Raw genomic sequence first — 13,162 nt, 5'->3', positions numbered from 1 at the left:
CGAGCACTCATTCATGATCTCCCACTTTTGTCCGGGAACCTGAACGCCTCACAAAAGGCCGTTGTGGCGACAGAATGGCTCTTTTCTTGGGAGTGGTTAACGGGCCAAGTGAGGCCAAGCGTCAACGTGGGCGCTTTCGGGCTGGGCTGCTAGCATATGGAGCTCCAAATAAAATCCAAACGTCGCACAATGGCGGCCGAGGTTGGCTTTGTGCGAGGGGAGTGGGAAGTGAAATCGGCGTAACAAGACGGACGAATGAATGCATGGCTCGGCAAAGCCTCTTCGCACTCGCGCTCCCGATCAATGACGCTGACGGTTGACGGATTCTCCAGCCTTGCGTGTCTTTGTCGGGCGAGCCGTGACCCGCCGTGGAATGGCACGTTTAAAGCGCCGATCGGGGGCGATAAAGCAATCCAACGTTGACGCTAAATATCCATAAGGAAATTATTATCCGGGGGCTTATTTGATGAAAATGGCGCACGGTGTCATAAACGGCGCGTCGTATTGCTCAACGGCGCGTGGCAAAAGTGAGGTCATTTAACAGGTGGCTTCTTCGGGCGCGCCATCGACTTGCTGCCACGTCGAATCACTTTGGAAGCGGCGTTATCGTTAGTCGATGCCACGCTTGATGCTCGCCGCGTCGCGCACGACAGGTTCTCTACTGGAAGAATTTATTTGTGACACCAGTCCAAAAATAGTCAAGCAGGGTGTTTATTATTTACGTTGTCATTTCATTTCCTGTCAAACAAAAAAAACTATGTGGAAATCTTTCATGAAAAAAAAAAAATAATTCAAGTGAGCCTATAAAGGCGGCGTGGGCAAACTTTTGATTTAATTTGAAATGAAAGTGAACAAAAGCATGACAACAATTGTTATCTGTCTTTGAAAAACCACAGTTTTTAGAAGATAAAACATTAATGAGGTTTATTCATTGAATTTTTTTCCAAGTTCGGCGGGCCGGTTAAAACATTTAATGGGCCGCATGTGGCCCCCGAGCCGTAGTTTGCCCACCCCTGCTATAAAGCGTATAATAAGTTAAAAACACGTTTTCTTAAATAGCCAAAAGAAAAGAACTTTGACCATTAATAAAATCAATTTCTTTTGTGCTTTTTTTTTCTTTTTAAACAAAATGCTTCCATCCTTTTCAAGTCATTGAACATGATTTTTTTTTTTTTTTTGTTTAAGCAGATATTATAATTGTAACATAAGTTTTGTGTTGGTCACCGTGTATGTTTATGTAGTTCGAAATAGCAACATTAACTTCACTGCACAATTTCATTTCCGAAGCAGGAAGGAGATTAGGGAATCTTTTTTTGACTTCTATAGCCGTCAATGGCAGCGAACGAGTAAAATCAAATCTCGAAGCTTTAGAATTGTGTGTTTACATGAATGTTGGAGGTGGTTGGGTGAGATTTGTGTCTTCCTCTTGCCCCCACTCTCCTTTTTTTCTTTTTTTTTTTTTTTTTCCTTTTCACACTTGCAGAATGTGCGGCCTTTGAAGGACTTGTGAAGCCAAAGGCGTCCCGTTGCTCAATCAAACAGATTAAGTCAGTCAGACGAGCGGCGATCTGTCCCATTCGATAAAGTGACTTTTGGCACGCCGCATCTCAAGCGACCCTCCGACGTCCGTGACGCCGTTCTCGGGACGCCTCGCTCTTTTTAGCTCACCGGTACCGAGCTCGTTTGCGCACTTATGCTCCCCCGTGAGCCGTACGTTGACCCTAAAATCCCCCCCCCAAAAAAACCTCATGAAAGTTAATCCCTCGCAGTGTTGTGCGTCTAAAGCACGGGCGAGCCCGTAATGAGGACATCTGTTTTCATATGGTCCTTGACACTTAGCACCAGAAACGTGATGTCATGCTGTCCAAACGGATGCGCGGCGGGCTGGCAGACAGCACGCCGTCCGGTGATTGCTTCTGACAGGCCGCTGACAGCTCTGGAGGTGAGGCGGGCGCACGGCAAAGGGCAAGCAAGGGATGAGGGGCCATGGCGTCAGGCTACGTGGGCGGGGGGGGGGGGGTTATATGAGAATCGTGCTCTCTGCTTGCCGTGTAATTAGCGCCCTCGAAATCGCCACCAATCAACAAACCGGAGATGCGGTAGATGTCTCAGAGGTTAAACGAGTTGAGTGCATGTAAACAAACAACTGTTTTGCAACTAATAAGACAAGATGGGAAGGAGGTAAAAAAAAAAAGAAAAAAAAAAGGGATGAGGCACAGTATGAGTTTTGGAAAAAAAAATCAAACTCAGCCAACTGCCACATGAATAGAAGACATAACACGTGTGTGTGTGTGTGTGTGTGTCCGGCTCGGCAAATTGGTTGGCCGTCGTCTCGTCATGTGGCCGGTCTCCAGTGTGACCTTGCATTAGTGCATATGCTCACAGCGGGGTCACTCGGTTGAGGGCATGAACTGTCAGCCTCTGTTTGTCGAACGGCGGACAGCGCCAGCCTGCGAGATAACATATTTCACGCAATTAGCGACTGCGCAGCCAACAGACGCGACATGGACCGGATAACAAAATAAAAATGCCCAGTTGCTGATTAGCGAAAACTAATAGAATGTTAGCATGAATGTTTTTGGGCCTATCACTAACTGGTTTCTCGGGATTTTTTTTTTAACCCTGTTAACTCATTTACTGCCATTGACGGCTAAAGACGTCAAAGATCCCTTTTTTTTTTTTTTTTTTTTTGCATATATTCTTTATACTCTGCAAAGAGCGACGACCACAACCTAGTGAGAAGCCAAAAGGAGCCGAGTTTCCCGGACCGTATATCCGTATGTCTGACATATACGAGGATGCGCTGAGGTCATCTGCCAATAAAAATCCCGGGCTGCCATGCTTCAGATGAAGCTGTGCAGATATGTGATCTGTTGACACGTTTGTGCGTGCGCACGCTCGGCGATGATGGAGGTAGCTTGACAGAGGGTGTCAGCGCGAGGGTCGGCGGCGGCGCTGACGACAGGCGCCCTCTGACAGTCGCTCTATAAGGCTTGGTAACCAGCCTTTTTTTTTCCTGCGAGGTGTTTACTGTCACTGCGTGTTGTGGCTGCCTGGCAGCCCGATTTCTCCGGGCTGTCAATCTCCGCAGACACTAACCTGCCATGTTAGATTTGACCTCCACAAGGGAGATTAGTGTCGCCCAGCTTTGGAGGCGTTTTTCTTTTTTTTTTTTTTTTTTTTCTCCTCTTCTCCCTCCCCGCCTCTTGTTCTGTGGGGATACCTGGAAGAGAGAACGCTAGCGTGTGCGCTCTTCTCATCATATGTCAAAGCAACAAACAAAAAGCAGCAAATCTATTCCCAAATCGTCTGAAAGCTAATTATGATGTTGTCGTTCAACCGCTGAAAAAGCAGAACCTACCTTTTTGAACACACAGCCGGTCGACTGCGGGCTAGCGAGCTAGCTAGCTAGCTAGCTAGCATGAGAAGCTAATATAGCAATTTACCTCTTGGCTCCGAATTTGGAATGCGCCCAAAATAGAAGCGACTGCGGCGCTAATCTGAGAAGCTAACAAAGGAGTCGACGTCTTCAATAAGCAAAATGAGAGAAAAAGCGCTTAACAGAAGCAACGCGAGTGTCCAAATTCCAGTTAGCGGTGCCGTCGTCGCGCGTGAGACTCGTCGGGGGCACCAACTGCGAGCGTGATGCCGTTTGCGCGTGGGAGGCCTCCGACACTTGCCTGTTAATTAAGGGTGTTACATGATTACGCTCACACGGTGACTTAGGTACGTCGCTTTCTGTCATTTTCTGGCATGTTTGCTTTTGGCGGACAAACCTTTTTTTTTTTTTCCCACTTGAATAGGCTCGTTAAAAACTCAAATATATCGGCGACTCAACTCAGCTGCGGTAATGTGGAATTTTAACGAGGGAAAAATCACACTTCATAACATCCTGTTTCCCATTACATGTTAGCATTAGCATTAAGCTAGCAGACTGAAAGGCTAACATATGTGATTGTTTTAAATTAAAATTCAATTCTTTTTTTTCTTTTTTTTTTTTTATTGACACTCAACAAGATGAGATAGATCTTGAAGCCACTTTTATTTTAAAGATTTGTTTGCGGGTGGCATTCCGTTTTCAAAGGTCAGCCCCACTTGTGAAATAGCAAAAACATGATTGTAATATTTAATCATATCTTGTTAGCAGAAGGTCCTTTGGGCATTTTATTCACTCCAAAGATGCTGATGTAACTTCATCGATAGATAAGACACGCGGCCGTCTCGCCGTAATTCCACTTTATAATCTGCATATAATTTTTTTTTCGGGATCTATTGCATTGAATTTTCATCGTTAAGCAGCCCTCCATATGGATACGCGTCTCGTCCAATCCGCCGCCGCCCGCCGCCATAACCGTGTTTGAAAAGGGCCATCACACGTGGATTTACAGCGCGGGCCCCTCGTTCCTTATCATCAATTGACCGGCGCGCCGGCGACGGGCGGTTATGCCGTCACATAAAAATCCGCCGTTATGGCCCCCGCGTTCTGTTTAGCTCTTGATCGAAATGTGGCGTCTCTTCGCCCCCCCCGCCGTATTTCTGACCATGAAAATTATAATATGGAACAAAGATTAGAATGAAATTATCACGGCTGGAGGCGTTTACCCACAGGGCAAAGTGTGGGTGGAGGGGGGGCGGCTTTTTGACCCCCCCCCCCCTCCCCCCCTCAAGAATAATGATAATACATTAGAATGTGAGCGCAGCGCTGTTATTGCTGTACATTATGTATGTTCAATTTCTCCAAGCGCACCCGGGCCAACCTCTAGTGACGGATAGGTCGTTACTTGCCGCGCCGGTGAACACTTATCAGCCTTCCCGCTGCTGTTTATGGCCGCCGTGAAGAGCAGCTTGTCAGTCAAGGTCACTGCTTTGTGTGTCCTCCTGTAATCGTTCCTTCTTCACAGTTGTTGAACTTTGTGTGCTCGCTAAGTGGTCGCCGGAGTCGTGCACGGGTCCCCGGCGCTTTTATGGGTGGACACCAAACCAATTGTTAAGTTATTTTCGGCAACGCTTAGTCTTATTTTGTACTTTGGGTTTGACAATGTTGGATGGCGAGACAGGAAGTGGGTTAGGGTCGAGGTCGGCTTGGCTGGTCTGGCCGATGTGGTCTTCTTCCAACTTCTGTGTCCAGCCATGAAGCACCTTCCCCGGTTTTGAAGTACCGGGCTCCACCTTATACTTACCTGCATGATTTTTTTTTTTTTTTTTTTTTTTTTTTTTTTTAGAGCCAGAAGGTTGGATTAAAAAAATTTGAATGGTTTATTTATTTATTTTTTTTTTTTTAGAGCCAGAAGGTTGGATTAAAAAAATTTGAATGGTTTATGTGATTTTTTTTTTTTTTTTTTTTTTTTTTTTCATATTTTCAGGTACATTTAAATCGCTTTATTTAAATTCCACAAATATAATTGCCCAAAAATGTTTTCATTAGTCTGGGCCAGTTTATTGTTCAGATTATTTAGTTATTTATTTATTTATTTTTCTAAACCAAATGTATTCAACATGTGCTTGAATGTTTTCTTTAGTCCTTTCGGTTCAAGTATGAAAATGATCTATAAACATACCCCCCCCCCCCTTTTTTTTTTTTTTTTTTTTTTTTAAATTTGGTGATGATGCTCTGAATTCTTATGCGTGTTTTCATTCTGCTGTTTTGGACGCTGGCTTGAAGACTTTTAAATTTTAATTGCTGCAGGAGCCGCTGTGTGTGTGATGCGTATAAAAGGAGGCTCAAATTGCTGTAACAAACAAGCTGCTTGTTCCAGTGTGTGTGTGCGTGTGTGTGTGTGGTCGTGTACGGTAAGTTCGGCTGACAGGATCCAAAGAGCCTCCTCTGACTGGAGGGCCAATGCTAATGCTTGGCTGGTTGCGTTACACCAGCTAGTGTCGACATCAGAAGTGGCCCGCAACGCAGCGCGGAGACTAGCCCAGGGACACAAACACGATTTTGGTTGCCCGATATCTGTTTTTTTGTTTAAGCCCGCAGCGCCTGATGTTTGTCACGGCCGCGCAAGTCCTATCTGTGCATCACGCACACACACACACACACTGGCGTGTTTAGGTAAAACGGGTCGCCTCGTGGTGATTGGCCATGTCGGTTCGGGCTCTGTTTGGATCACTTCATTCAATGTTAGTGTGGTTTTGTTTTCCTGCGGTCATTTGGGGAAGCGTCTTAAATCGTATATGGTGGCAATGGGTGTTTAGTTATGAGAAGTGAGGGCTGTTATTTGTGAAATTAAATAATGAAAACAATTTGGAAAAAAAAATACTGGATGACCCTCAAAAATCAAAAGAAAAAAATCCATTTAAAAAACAAAATAGGTGAAGCCACGGCGGTCATTTTGATGATTTCGCACCAAAAAAAAAAACCAACAAAAAAACCCACTATTTTTGAGTAAACAGGGTTTCGCAACTTTTTATATATTTGCTGTTTCCATTTTGAGTGTAATTCCACCGTCAACCACTAGATGGTGACACGCTATTTTATTTGACACGGAATTTGAAAGAAGCCTGAAAACTGGATTTTTTTTTTTTTTTTTTTTTTTTTTTAACTCAAGATGACTGAATTTCAAATCCAATTTAATCCTGCTCTCTACGCCTACAACAAAGCGACGTCTGTAACCTCATTTTCTAACGTTCGTCTTTGGCTTCATTATAATTATATTGTGGGATGATAAATTTGGATTGCATCCGTATTGGTATTCACCGCCGATACAAATGACTTTTTTTTTTTTTTTTTTCCTCACCTGAAGGCCAAGACGAATGTCTATGCTTAAAGGTGAGCTGTTTATTTATTCAACGACGAGAAATTGGCGCCCAGCGTTTGTACGCGTGTGCTATTAGCTCCATATTGCGAGCGTGATCGTCTTTGGCAAACACAATCCCTCTTTCTTTCTTTGTCCGCCGTCTCCCTCCAATTGTGGCCGCGCTTCCATTAATCCAAATGGACAATGGCTGACAAGGTGCTTTTTATTGTCATCATTTGTCTTGTAAAGGCACCCGCCATCATTTACTTCCCCCTCCCGCTTCCACCGTCCTGCTCCTCCACTGGAAAAATGAACACTTCCTTATCCCGTCATCTAAAGTCGCTGCGATACATTTGAGAGAGTAAAATCTTTTTTTTTTTGTTTCCATTTTTTTTTTTTTTTTTTTTGGAAGGTTTTCCCCTTCCCGAGGCGTCACCTCCGAAGACTTTGGCCGCTGTCATTTCACGACACCCCGTGACGCGGGTGACGCTCAGCCTTTCTGACAGGTGCTGGACGGCCATCTTAGGCGAGCTGGCAGTCTCTCTCCGGGTAAAGTAGGCGAGATGTACAAATACGAGCATGTGAGGTATTAGTGATCCTTGCGAAGACGCACGATGAAACGCTGCTGCCTTTGAAGGGGAATTGTCGTGCAAACGGTAAATCGTTTCATTAAATAACGTTTAAAAAAAAAAAATGTATTTTTTTGCCCGCCCTTGCCACTTGGGGGCAGACAATTAAACCGTTTATTGAGATATCTTGTCTCTTCTCAGCTCATCAATGCGGCACTAATATGAGTTGCTTTTCGCCGAGGATAAAGAATATATGATTGACTCCGGTTGTTTTTGCTGGACCGTTTGTGTTCCATCTGTTTAATGCTCGTTGCGTTTGCCGGACGAAAAGACCTTTCAGGAAGGCCCGTGAAGAGAAAAAAACATGAGGTCATGAGATGTTCACACAATCTCACCCTGATTAAGGCTGAGGTGCCCTTTGCCAAAATGCCCCCGAGATATGAAGGGACACTTTTAGATCGCAGCATCACAGCTCTTTCGGGATTTACCAGAATTTTTTAATTTTTTTATTTTTTATGCATGAAGTCATTTAATATTTAATTTCTAGTCCTTTATAGAATCCCAAACCCTATACGTTAGTGTTCCCCGTCTCCAGTTGAGCTTTGCACTAATGATGTCAAATTTTTGTCCCTTATTTTAAAATGCATCATTTTAGCGGCATGGACATTTACATATTCAGAGCATTGCAAATATTGTTTTAAAATATTTTTTATTTATGTAGAACAATTTTTGTGGGCCACTTAACTGAATTAGCTGATTTTTTTTTTTGACCAGCCCTAATATATATATATATATATATATATATATATATATATATATATATATATATATATATATATATATTATGACAAAGCCTATCGAATGACTGAAATGATGCAATTTTTTTTTATCTGACCCCCAGCTTTTGCGATTTGAAAATTGCATTCTGCTCCCTCCAATACGACGTTGATTCGAACATTTGATTAATTGTTCATCCCTAATAAGAACCCTCGCGTACGGGTCGGCGTTTGTGTTTACGTCTTAGCGGGACGTGCAAGTCCGCATTATTCTCCTAATTTTTGCATCTGTGTTCGTTCAAGAAACAGCTGTTAAATTTTGAGTCGGATCGAAGGCGACGGGGCCCAAAGTTGTCCCTGCTCGTTCGGCTCACTTGGCTTTGACGTGATGGCTGCTGGCAGTGTTTTGTGCTGAACTCAACATCTGTGACAACCGCCACTGACCACTTGGACCCCCCCCCCCCCCCCACCCTCCCCTCCCGCTGCTGTCCCTTCACGCGTTTATTTCAACATTTTTTTTTTTTTTTTTTCACGTTTCTCGCCATCCTGTCTTGTTTCTTTTTGCCTTCCAGGATGGCCCCACTCCGGGAGGGCAGAAGACCAAAACGCAAAGGGGGCGAAACGGGAAGCTGCGGCGCCACCGGATCGCTTTCCCCTGCCAGGGTCCATCGGCGTCACGGCCGCATCAGCTGGTCCCAACGTGGCGAGGTCATCTGAACATCTGGCCCCTCCACCATGCTCTCTTAGGTCAGTGGGTAGCATCTGTTGGTGGACCGCGCCACCGTCTACGAGCGTGACGACGGACGCAAACCTCACAAAACCTCACAAACGGTGTCGCATCCAATTTTCTACATGAATATTTGTTTGTGGGCAGGGATATAAATAGTCTGCACACCCCTGCACAAATGTCAGGAGACCAGCGGAAATTATTTAAAAACTTTTCTCGCCTTTGCAACCTGTAATCTTGACTCTAGTGAAGGAAAAAAAAAAAAAAGTAGTTTGCAAAAGTGTGCACACCCTCATTGTTTTTCCCGAATTCACATTTAAACTCTTGTTAAATGAGACTCCGCAAAACTGCCACCGTGTAAAAATGTCATCAATTAATCATTTTGAACCCCGCCCCCCCAAATTCCTGCAAAAAAGTGAGCAAAATCTGCAATAGGCTTTTGTCGATAAAACTGACTTTTTGTGGATCAGAAAATAAATAAATAAGTAAAATGAATGAATAAAGTAATGCATTTAAAACATTCAAATTATTACACCATTTTTAAATAAAATTGGTATTGAAATTATTTTATTTTCATTCATTTTATTCTCCTAATTGCCTTTATTGAATTTTAGCAAACGAGCAGAGCTGCAGCTATTTTTTTTTTTCACTCATTCAATTCATGAACGATATCGTATTCAAATAAATCCAATAGCATTTTTTTTTTTCAACCACATTTGCAAAATGGAGCTGAGCTCACAGGAGTTCAGAACATTCAGGGAAAAAAAGCATCAATCTTCCAAAAAAGGAACTTAAATCAATCGGTTGTTGTTTTTTCGCTCATAGTCGATGGAGGAAATGTCATTTTTGTCAAAAATGATGTCTGCCTTTCCTGACGTTGCTCACGATTGGCTGGCTGTCCTCGTGTGTGCGCGTGTGTGTGGTCGCAGTGAAGTTGAAGTCGCCGGGCAGGAATTATTGAACAGAGGGGCGGCTGACGGCGCAAGCAAGCAGATGTCACAATCACAAAGAAATACACAAGCTCTGAATTAAATATGAAGCGTGGCACGACAAACGTGAAGCTAGCCCAAACTCTTTCTTTTTTTTTTTTTAAATTTTTAAATTTTTTTCTCTCTTTCTTTCGACCAAAAGACGGCAAATCTCATTAAGACGCCGAGCGGCCACCGATTGGCCAGGTGATGTCGTGCTAACGCGCGCCAACGACGGCGATAAAGAGGCGGTAGGTGAGACAGCTGTTGGCGGCATACTGCCCGTTCATTATTCACAAGCCGAGGGGGTCCCGGCACGCCGCGTGTCATGTCAAAATGTTTGAAAGCATTTACGCCACGGCGGCCCACTCATGAAATCTGTACAAAAGAGCCCAATCTGACAGAATGTCCTCGGAACATCGTCGTCTTAACACGAGTGTTTTGTTTCCCGCTCGTTTTTACACTCGGAGAACGACAAGTCGCTCTGAATATTTGATGGCGGATTATATTGTATTTTTTTTTTTACCCTCATTGTTTAAAATGGCGCTCGTTTTTTTTTTTTTGATTCTTTTGAAATCGGCTCAATTATCAAATCTTGAACGCGGCTGGCGAGTCGGCGTCGAACGGACTGGCGGGATGCCATTAAAAAGGCAAATGTGATCAAGTTTAGTAAGCCCTCGCTCGTCTTTGCGATTGTCAGCGGGGGTCGGGCTAAAGCGATGTGACACGGAAATTACTCTCCCTCCTGCCGGCTCATATGACTCGTCACTCCCAGGAAATATCTGGGCGACGGCGCGACTGACAAAACCACTCCCGTCTAATAGACTATTTGTCCAGAGATAGCGCACGCCGGCGCTAAGTGATCTATCGCGCCGAAGCTAACAAAAATGTTTTATCTAACCCCCGACACTCCCGCGCCGCTCGCCTTATCGCTTCGCCGAAGGAGTCATACATTAACGAACGCTTTGGGCGGCGCATTAGAAAATGTTTGAAATTGTTTTGAAATGAGACGGGGCCCCCCCGCGGAGTGACATTTCGCGTCGCGCGCAAACGCAGCACGGTTGCCTTTTTCCGCCTGGCGTTGGAGCGCTAACCGTGAAGGACAGCGTGCGGATTAGCACAAAAGGTTACGTCGCGAGGGGTGTCACGCGCTGTTTGACGTGATCTGAAGCAGGGTTAGAAAAGTTTGCCCATTTTCATTATCGGTGTTTTTTTATTTTTTTTATCATTTCGCTCGGACTTTAGTTTTTTAAATTCAGTTGAATTTTAGATCGTTATTTTTAAGAATTTATTTTTTTTATATATATATTTTTGAGAATCCTTCATTTGAGTTCCGTTTTTTTTTATTAGTTTTAGTATTTTAGTTTTTTTTTTTTTTTTTTAATTTATTTAAACACATTGAAATGCGCTATATGAATAAAGTTGTATTGTATATCGGCCATCATTTTTTTTTTCGTTGGCATCTCGGGCGTAGAACTGAATAATTTTCTTCATTTTTAATCCAATTTCGTTATTTTTCCTCCCTGATTCGTTCATTAGCGACAATGATTCATCACTTACAATATACTTCTATTTAAATTCTGAATGAAATCATCGCCCGAGCCCGCTTAGGCGACGCGTTGTCCTCTCCAGGAAGTGTGTGTGGCATCGAGTTGTTAACTTAGCGTGGATCCCATTACGAGCGGCACCTTGAGATAAATGGCTCGCCCCCCCCCCCCAAATGCCGTAAGGTTTTATATCAACCGACGCGTGCCGAGTACCTGACTGCAGTTATGTTGTTTCGGCAGGAAATAAAACAATCACCTCTGTGCCAGTGTGTGTGTGTGTGTGTGTGTTTAAAGTAGACGGTGGCGTTCTCGTGGTGGCAGGTGACAGGTTAACTCTGCTGTGTAATTTCCAACCCCGGTGATCCGGCGGCCCTTGATTGGATGTGAGCTCGTAAATATCCCGTGATTAATCAAAAGGGCTTGTTCTGCGTGTTGCGTCGCCGTGTCACCTTCACAGCCGGGGGAGCAGGACCCGCCGGCGCCACCGCCGCCGCCGCCGTGTTACAGCACGTTTCTACGACGGCCCCTCGAGTCCGAGACAACTTCACACTTTTCACACATTGACGAGACTGGACAACGCCCGTGATATTTTTCTTTTAGAGCTTTTTCAAAAATTCAGTCGGAATTGTACGTGAACATTTTTTTAATCGGGAATAAAAAAAAAAATTGTCATAAGGAAACGGTTGCGATTTTACGAGAACCGAGTCGTAATCGTATGGCGATCTCGATGTGCCGCCGTCGCGACACCTCCCATTAAAAATGGATTTGGTTTCCAGATTGTCTCGCCGTGCCCGTCTATCGAGAGGTTTACTTTCCACGCTATTAGACGTGACACAAAGAGGGCGAGAACGGCGCCAGCCTCCCATCCTTTTAATTACGACATCGTTAGCACCGAAATCGTCCCTAGAAACAAATTTGTAACACAGTGCGTGAAATCGGGCCAACGTCGTAATGGGTGATTATTTTAATTAATAGACTGAACTCATTATGTTTAGCTGTAAAAATTAGTTAAAGTGCCACTGCTAATTAACCAGCGTGCTCTGCTGCCTTATCGTAACTTCCGTGTTTTTTTTTTTTTTTCCTTTCTTTTTATTAAATCACTCGGCAAATCCATTGTGATGTGCTGACGCTCGCGCGTTATTCCGCTGATTACCGCCATGACCCTTTTGATTGTCACTCGGCGAGGCTGCGCGGGACACGCGTGTCATGTCAATAACGACTTGGGAGTCCACGTATCCGTCCGCCGCGCAGCCGAGTCCAGACCTGTCTGGGGAAGCCGCGTCTCTAATTGCTCTCGCGTGGTGGTGCAGCAGACTTGCGCGTCCCACATGTCACCTCTGCCAAGGCCCAGCGCGCGTCACTGTCAGCGGGGCCTCCAAATCTTCCTAACAAGCTCGCCGTTATATAAAAGGAGGCTTCGTGTTCAAAGGAAAATAGGAACGAGCTCGATGGGCTGCATTGGCCATGATCCAAAATTGCGGATGCGAAAAAAATTGTTCATGCGATGCACCCCTAATATATATATATATATATACACATATCAGGGGTCCACTCTCTCCTATGCAATTGTGGATGCACCCAAATGTGGATGTTATTTTTTTATTTTATTTATTTTTGTAAAATATAGGCCTGCTATAACAGCAGAAAGCCCCGCCCACTTTTTTTTTATGATTGTATTTTTTTTTTTCTGGGGCAGACTTTGCATCACAATATTTATCTATCGGGGTTGTAATTTTTGTGAATATTTTATTTATTTTTTATGTTTTAATTTCACTTTGACTTCTGATTTTCAAATTTAGCTTTTAGTTTTAGTATTAGTTTTAGTATTTGTCAAATGA

The 13,162-nt window shown here is 44.0% G+C and overlaps 1 long non-coding RNA gene across 3 annotated transcripts in view; it reads left to right on the top strand.

Moving 5' to 3' along the window:
* Positions 1–13,162, top strand: part of LOC148318476 (uncharacterized) — an 86,829-nt gene that overhangs the window by 27,475 nt on the left and 46,192 nt on the right. For 2 of the 3 annotated variants that reach the window (XR_015839951.1, XR_015839953.1), the window contains one exon: positions 8,655–9,327. This is a non-coding gene — a long non-coding RNA (uncharacterized LOC148318476). Of the gene's footprint in view, positions 1–8,654; positions 9,328–13,162 lie in introns of those variants that run through there. The other variant, XR_015839952.1, reaches the window with a different exon arrangement.

The sequence above is a fragment of the Idiotropiscis lumnitzeri genome, chromosome 19 (assembly GCF_059441095.1).
Source record: "Idiotropiscis lumnitzeri isolate Australia: NSW breed Sydney's pygmy pipehorse chromosome 19, RoL_Ilum_1.0, whole genome shotgun sequence".
Classification (NCBI taxonomy): domain Eukaryota; kingdom Metazoa; phylum Chordata; class Actinopteri; order Syngnathiformes; family Syngnathidae; genus Idiotropiscis; species Idiotropiscis lumnitzeri.
Note: the sequence above shows the minus strand (reverse complement) of the source record. Positions and strands in the feature narration are given on the sequence as shown.